The following is a 7,552-nucleotide window of genomic DNA, read 5'->3' on the forward strand; positions in this document are numbered from 1 at the left end:
CTTTCACCATCATTCACTCCATCACTGTCTTGCCAGAAGGGTGCTTTACACTACAGTTTTTAAACTGCAACATTAACACCCCTCCTTCAGAGTGCAGGCACTGTACTTCCCATCTCCAGGACTCAAGTCCGGCCTGCCGGTTTCCCTGAATCCCTTCATAAATGTTACTTTGCTCACACTCCAACAGCACGTCAAGTATTAAAAACCATTTGTCTCCATTCACTCCTATCAAACACGCTCACGCATGCCTGCTGGAAGTCCAAGCCCCTCGCACACAAAACCTCCTTTACCCCCTCCCTCCAACCCTTCCTAGGCCGACCCCTACCCCGCCTTCCTTCCACTACAGACTGATACACTCTTGAAGTTATTCTGTTTCGCTCCATTCTCTCTACATGTCCGAACCACCTCAACAACCCTTCCTCAGCCCTCTGGACAACAGTTTTGGTAATCCCGCACCTCCTCCTAACTTCCAAACTACGAATTCTCTGCATTATATTCACACCACACATTGCCCTCAGACATGACATCTCCACTGCCTCCAGCCTTCTCCTCGCTGCAACATTCATCACCCATGCTTCACACCCATATAAGAGCGTTGGTAAAACTATACTCTCATACATTCCCCTCTTTGCCTCCAAGGACAAAGTTCTCTGTCTCCACAGACTCCTAAGTGCACCACTCACTCTTTTTCCCTCATCAATTCTATGATTCACCTCATCTTTCATAGACCCATCCGCTGACACGTCCACTCCCAAATATCTGAATACGTTCACCTCCTCCATACTCTCTCCCTCCAATCTGATATTCAATCTTTCATCACCTAATCTTTTTGTTATCCTCATAACCTTACTCTTTCCTGTATTCACCTTTAATTTTCTTCTTTTGCACACCCTACCAAATTCATCCACCAATCTCTGCAGCTTCTCTTCAGAATCTCCCAAGAGCACAGTGTCATCAGCAAAGAGCAGCTGTGACAACTCCCACCCTGTGTGTGATTCTTTATCTTTTAACTCCACGCCTCTTGCCAAGACCCTCGCATTTACTTCTCTTACAACCCCATCTATAAATATATTAAACAACCACCGTGACATCACACATCCTTGTCTAAGGCCTACTTTTACTGGGAAAAAATTTCCCTCTTTTCTACATACTCTAACTTGAGCCTCACTATCCTCGTAAAAACTCTTCACTGCTTTCAGTAACCTACCTCCTACACCATACACTTGCAACATCTGCCACATTGCCCCCCTATCCACCCTGTCATACGCCTTTTCCAAATCCATAAATGCCACAAAGACCTCTTTAGCCTTATCTAAATACTGTTCACTTATATGTTTCACTGTAAACACCTGGTCCACACACCCCCTACCTTTCCTAAAGCCTCCTTGTTCATCTGCTATCCTATTCTCCGTCTTACTCTTAATTCTTTCAATTATAACTCTACCATACACTTTACTAGGTACACTCAACAGACTTATCCCCCTATAATTTTTGCACTCTCTTTTATCCCCTTTGCCTTTATACAAAGGAACTATGCATGCTCTCTGCCAATCCCTAGGTACCTTACCCTCTTCCATACATTTATTAAGTAATTGCACCAACCACTCCAAAACTATATCCCCACCTGCTTTTAACATTTCTATCTTTATCCCATCAATCCCGGCTGCCTTACCCCCTTTCATTTTACCTACTGCCTCACGAACTTCCCCCACACTCACAACTGGCTCTTCCTCACTCCTACAAGATGTTATTCCTCCTTGCCCTATACACGAAATCACAGCTTCCCTATCTTCATCAACATTTAACAATTCCTCAAAATATTCCCTCCATCTTCCCAATACCTCTAACTCTCCATTTAATAACTCTCCTCTCCTATTTTTAACTGACAAATCCATTTGTTCTCTAGGCTTCCTTAACTTGTTAATCTCACTCCAAAACTTTTTCTTATTTTCAACAAAATTTGTTGATAACAGCTCACCCACACTCTCATTTGCTCTCTTTTTACATTGCTTCACCACTCTCTTAACCTCTCTCTTTTTCTCCATATACTCTTCCCTCCTTGCATCACTTCTACTTTGTAAAAACTTCTCATATGCTAACTTTTTCTCCCTTACTACTCTCTTTACATCATCATTCCACCAATCGCTCCTCTTCCCTCCTGCACCCACTTTCCTGTAACCACAAACTTCTGCTGAACACTCTAACACTACATTTTTAAACCTACCCCATTCCTCTTCGACCCCATTGCCTATGCTCTCATTAGCCCATCTATCCTCCAATAGCTGTTTATATCTTACCCTAACTGCCTCCTCTTTTAGTTTATAAACCTTCACCTCTCTCTTCCCTGATGCTTCTATTCTCCTTGTATCCCATCTACCTTTTACTCTCAGTGTAGCTACAACTAGAAAGTGATCTGATATATCTGTGGCCCCTCGATAAACATGTACATCCTGAAGTCTACTCAACAGTCTTTTATCTACCAATACATAATCCAACAAACTACTGTCATTTCGCCCTACATCATATCGTGTATACTTATTTATCCTCTTTTTCTTAAAATATGTATTACCTATAACTAAACCCCTTTCTATGCAAAGTTCAATCAAAGGGCTCCCATTATCATTTACACCTGGCACCCCAAACTTACCTACCACACCCTTTCTAAAAGTTTCTCCTACTTTAGCATTCAGGTCCCCTACCACAATTACTCTCTCACTTGGTTCAAAGGCTCCTATACATTCACTTAACATCTCCCAAAATCTCTCTCTCTCCTCTGCATTCCTCTCTTCTCCAGGTGCATACACGCTTATTATGACCCACTTCTCGCATCCAACCTTTACTTTAATCCACATAATTCTCGAATTTACACATTCATATTCTCTTTTCTCCTTCCATAACTGATCATTTAACATTACTGCTACCCCTTCCTTTGCTCTAACTCTCTCAGATACTCCAGATTTAATCCCATTTATTTCCCCCCACTGAAACTCTCCTACCCCCTTCAGCTTTGTTTCGCTTAGAGCCACGACATCCAACTTCTTTTCATTCATAACATCAGCAATCATCTGTTTCTTGTCATCCGCACTACATCCACGCACATTTAAACAACCCAGTTTTATAAAGTTTTTCTTCTTCTCTTTTTTAGTAAATGTATACAGGAGAAGGGGTTACTAGCCCATTGCTCCCGGCATTTTAGTCACCTCATACGACACGCATGGCTTACGGAGGAAAGATTCTTTTCCACTTCCCCATGGACAATAGAAGAAATAAAAAAGAACAAGAGCTATTTAGAATAAGGAGAAAAACCTAGATGTATGTATATATATATATGCATGTGCGTGTCTGTGAAGTGTGACCAAAGTGTAAGTAGGAGTAGCACGATATCCCTGTTATCTAGGCGTGTGTGTGTTAAATAGGATTGAGTGGAGGCAAGGTTTTATGACTAGTGCTGTTGGAGTGTGAGCAAGGTAACATTTAGGAAGGGATTCAGGGAAACCGGTTACCCGGACTTGAGTCCTGGAGGTGGGGAGTGCAGTGTCTGCACTCTGAGAAGGGGCATGTGAGCTGTAGTACAGGCGCACCTCTGGCAAGACGGTGATGGACTGAATGATAGTAAAAATAAATGAATATGAAAATGGTATACAGTACCGACATGTTGATAAGACACATGTGCAACAGTTAGGTATCTTTATTCCGAAACGTTTCGCCTACTCAGTAGGCTTCTTCAGTCGAGTACAGAGGAGTTTGCAGAAGCAGTAGAATGGAAACATAAACACATATGCAGTTTAATGTGATCCTTTATTGACGACGTTTCGCCCACGCAGTGTTCTTTTTCAAGTCACACACAGATCAGAAGCACACAGTCCATCAGTGAAAGTCACCCTACCTCGGTGGGAGAGTTAAAATAATATTTCCGACTCGGCCTTGAAGCATTACATTACAGGAAGTGACTTATAGGCTGATGTACGTTTGTAGTGCAGCTGAAGTATAACTCACCCGTGTGAGGGAAAAGTTCAATAGATAAGTAGCGATATAGTAACAATAGTTTCATTGCCGGCTACTTGTTGTTAAGTCCAGCTCCCGCTATCCCCCCATCCTTTTTTCCCCCTCCCCGAAAGTGATAGTTTGATTGCCGGCTACTTGTTAAGGTAAGGGTCTAGCTCTACGCCTTTTTTTCCCCCAATAGTTTCATTGCCAGCTGCTTGTTAAGGTAGGGTCAGTCTAGCTCCCGCTATCCCTTCCCCTCCTTCTCCCCCCCCCCGAAAGGTGACGTGTGGGGCTCCGGTCCAAACAGTAATCACTAGACTCACAGCTCCCAGCACTACTGTAAGTACATGCCTGCCTTGTATTCTAGTGGATTTATTGGTTGAAAGCTTCACTTTTGACCAATAATAAACTTAGTCCTTTCAGTCTTGCTCTAAGTTGACTGTTGTAATAATCACCACATCTTTTAGGTATTGTACTTATCATGGAGAGTGATTTCTTAAGCAGTGGGTAACCTGTCTATCTTTCCAGCTTGGATGACAGAGAGGGTCACCTGCCAATCAATGAGTAGAATTGAAGGAGACGGACTAACGTTCTGAGATGTCCCAAATTTTGATCCACTTACCTGTTTGTGTATGCAAGTAGCAGGATATAACCCCTCATCATTGCAGTGGAGAAAACCTGCTTTCCTGTCATCTGGAAGGATTATTGAAAGCTAGAAAATCTGTGAAGAACGAGCCGGTGGGTTGTCATCAACACCTGCGACCCCCCCCCCATCATCAGCAACGGCTACGATTTCAACAACACGCAGTGTCACCAACACCAGACACCCACGTTTTATATACATTTATATTAGCGTTGAATTCAGTTATTATTTATATTTTTCATTTTTCATTTTCTTTAATGTAGGATTAATATTTCATATTTAAGTGTTTTATATTTTATATTTTCTAAATAATAAAGTGTTTATGTTTGTCAGTTTTTATTCTTTTTCTATACATTAATTTTCCTGAGGAGGAGCCAGCCTTGGTAATACTGTCTGAAGTTGTTACAGGGCTGAGTAAGCCTTCACAAGTGGCGACCTTGCCAGGATCAACTCTACTGAATCAAGATTCAACTCCATCTCGAATCTACCATTGGAACTTCAACGCCGCATACCACAGACGGTTACCACCAGCCATGAGTAATCATTCTCTATGGTAGGACTACAGTACAGGTATTTAAAAGATTTGGTGATTGTTATAGTCTCAATTTATTGTAAGTCAAGTCAAGGCAGGAATACTAGTTAATTCTGCCATCTATTTTTGTGTGAGCTTGAAACACTTTGGAGGATTAGACTCTAGGGACCCGAGATTTTCCAGTGACAATTTGTTTCATTGAGCTCTTTATTATATCAAGGGAACTGTCATAGGACACTCTTGATTTGTTGGTGAGAAGATTGGATGGTCAAGTGACCCCATTCTACTTACTGTTTGCTCGGAGCCGGCATAGAACCCTTCGTTTTAATTAATACATATTGTTTAATTGAAGTAGGGATCGAGCCCTCTGGTTTATTTACAGTTTGAGCGGAGCAGGAATTGAACCCTCCGTTTTCTTTAATACCCGTTTCATTTCCCCTGATAGTTTAAGTTATTCTTGCAAGTATGGAGGAATACCAGTTTTGGATGAATGCTGGAAGTAAGTTAGGAATAACAGGGAAAAATTTAGAATCTTTCATTAGTGCTAAGATCCAGGAAAGACTTGAAAGAGAGAGAATTGAGAGAGAAGAGAGACAGTTAGAAAGGGAAAGAGAAGAAGAAAAGGAGAGAGAGAGAATCGAAAGAGAAGAGAAAAAGGAGAGAGAGAGAATTGAGAGAGAAATCCAAGAAAGACGGTTAGAAAGAGAAAGAGAAGACAAAAAGGAGCGTGATAGACTTGATCGTGAAGAAAGAGCTAGAGAACGTGAGGAACAGGCTAAAATACGTGAGGAACAGGCTAAAATATGTGAGGAACAGGCTAAAATAAGAGAACTTGAGGAAAGAGCAAAGGATAGAGAAGTTTAGGAAAAAGCTAGAGAATGTGAGGAAAAAGCTAGAGAACTTGAGTTAATAGAGAGAGAAAAGGATCGCGAGCTCGAAAAAGCTCGCCTTGAATTAGAGAATAAAAAGTTAACTCTTACACAACAACAATTAGAGGAAGGAGTAATTGAACATCATGCAGCTAGTGCACATATTCCAACACCTAATTTACCTCCCTTCACAGAGGGGGAAGACATAACTTCATACATTATCAGGTTTGAAAATACCGCTACCCTCTGTGAATGGCCTGCTGACACCTGGGCTACCAGGTTAGGAATGTTATTTTCTGGTACAGCTTTGAATATCTATGCAACTTTGTCGCAGGATATTATATGTAATTATAACCTACTGAAGAAGGCAATCCTTAAAGCATATCAAAAAACCACTAATTCTTACAGGAAAGATTTCAGGTATGCCACCTTACAGCCTGGCCAGAACTTTCAGCAGTTACAGGTAACACTCTTTCGTTTGTTCGACTTTTGGATAGAGAGTTCAGGAATTGATCACAGTTATGAATCTCTTAGAGACTTCATGGTTGCTGACCAGTTCCTGACAGCTCTTCCTCACCAGATACGAACATTCATTAGAGAACGTAACCTGATTAAAGCTGAGGAAGTTGCTGAGGCTGCTGACCTGTATGCTGAGGCTCACAATTCCTATAAAGACCTAAAGGGATCGAACCCTAAGGGCAAGGGTTCATCAGACCTTAAGAAATCAAAGCCTCTAGTGGAAAGTAAAATGACTTCTTTTATTCCTGTTTGTCATTTGTGTGGTGTTAAGGGACATAAACGTCCAGATTGTCCTTCTAAGAAGGTCCAAAAAGTTGGAAGATGTTTTAAAGACTGTAATGACCAAGCACCCTTCTGTTCAGGAACAGTTAATGGACTTAATGTATCTACCATTTTACGAGACACTGGATGCACATGTATAGTCATTTCTGATAAGCTGTTCCCTAACCTTAAAGAAACTCATTCCTCTGCTATACTTTCAGACTACTTGGGCCGTACGGACACTTTTCCTACCATCCGTTGTTACATTAGGTCTAAATGGTTCACAGGTTGGTCTGAAGCCGTACTAGCTCCCATCACTTCTTGCTCCGTACTAATAGGTAATGTAAAAGGTGCCATTCTTCCTTCTGAGGTTGACCTTTCATCACCAAAGGTGGACATAAGCTTTTCAGATCTTCTTCCTGTAGAATCAGAGAAGCCCCTCGAAAGTTCAGATGAGACAATGTCTCGCGAGATTCATGTGGGATTAAAAACCAGTGATGCTACTCTCGAAAGCGAGGTAGTAGGATCACCGGTTCACTTGTTAGATGAAAGTGAAGATATCACCTCCGATACCATAAATGTCTTGACTAGGGCTCAGACCAAAGCCCAGGCTTCTCCTACTATCCATCCTTTGATTTTCCCTGACTTTAAGCCTTTAGATATATCGAAGGACTCCTTTGTCAATTTACAACGTAATTGCCCTTCTCTTCAGAATTGCCATAATGCCGCTAAACAAAATCA

Source organism: Cherax quadricarinatus, unplaced genomic scaffold (assembly GCF_038502225.1).
Source record: "Cherax quadricarinatus isolate ZL_2023a unplaced genomic scaffold, ASM3850222v1 Contig1460, whole genome shotgun sequence".
Classification (NCBI taxonomy): Eukaryota; Metazoa; Arthropoda; class Malacostraca; order Decapoda; family Parastacidae; genus Cherax; species Cherax quadricarinatus.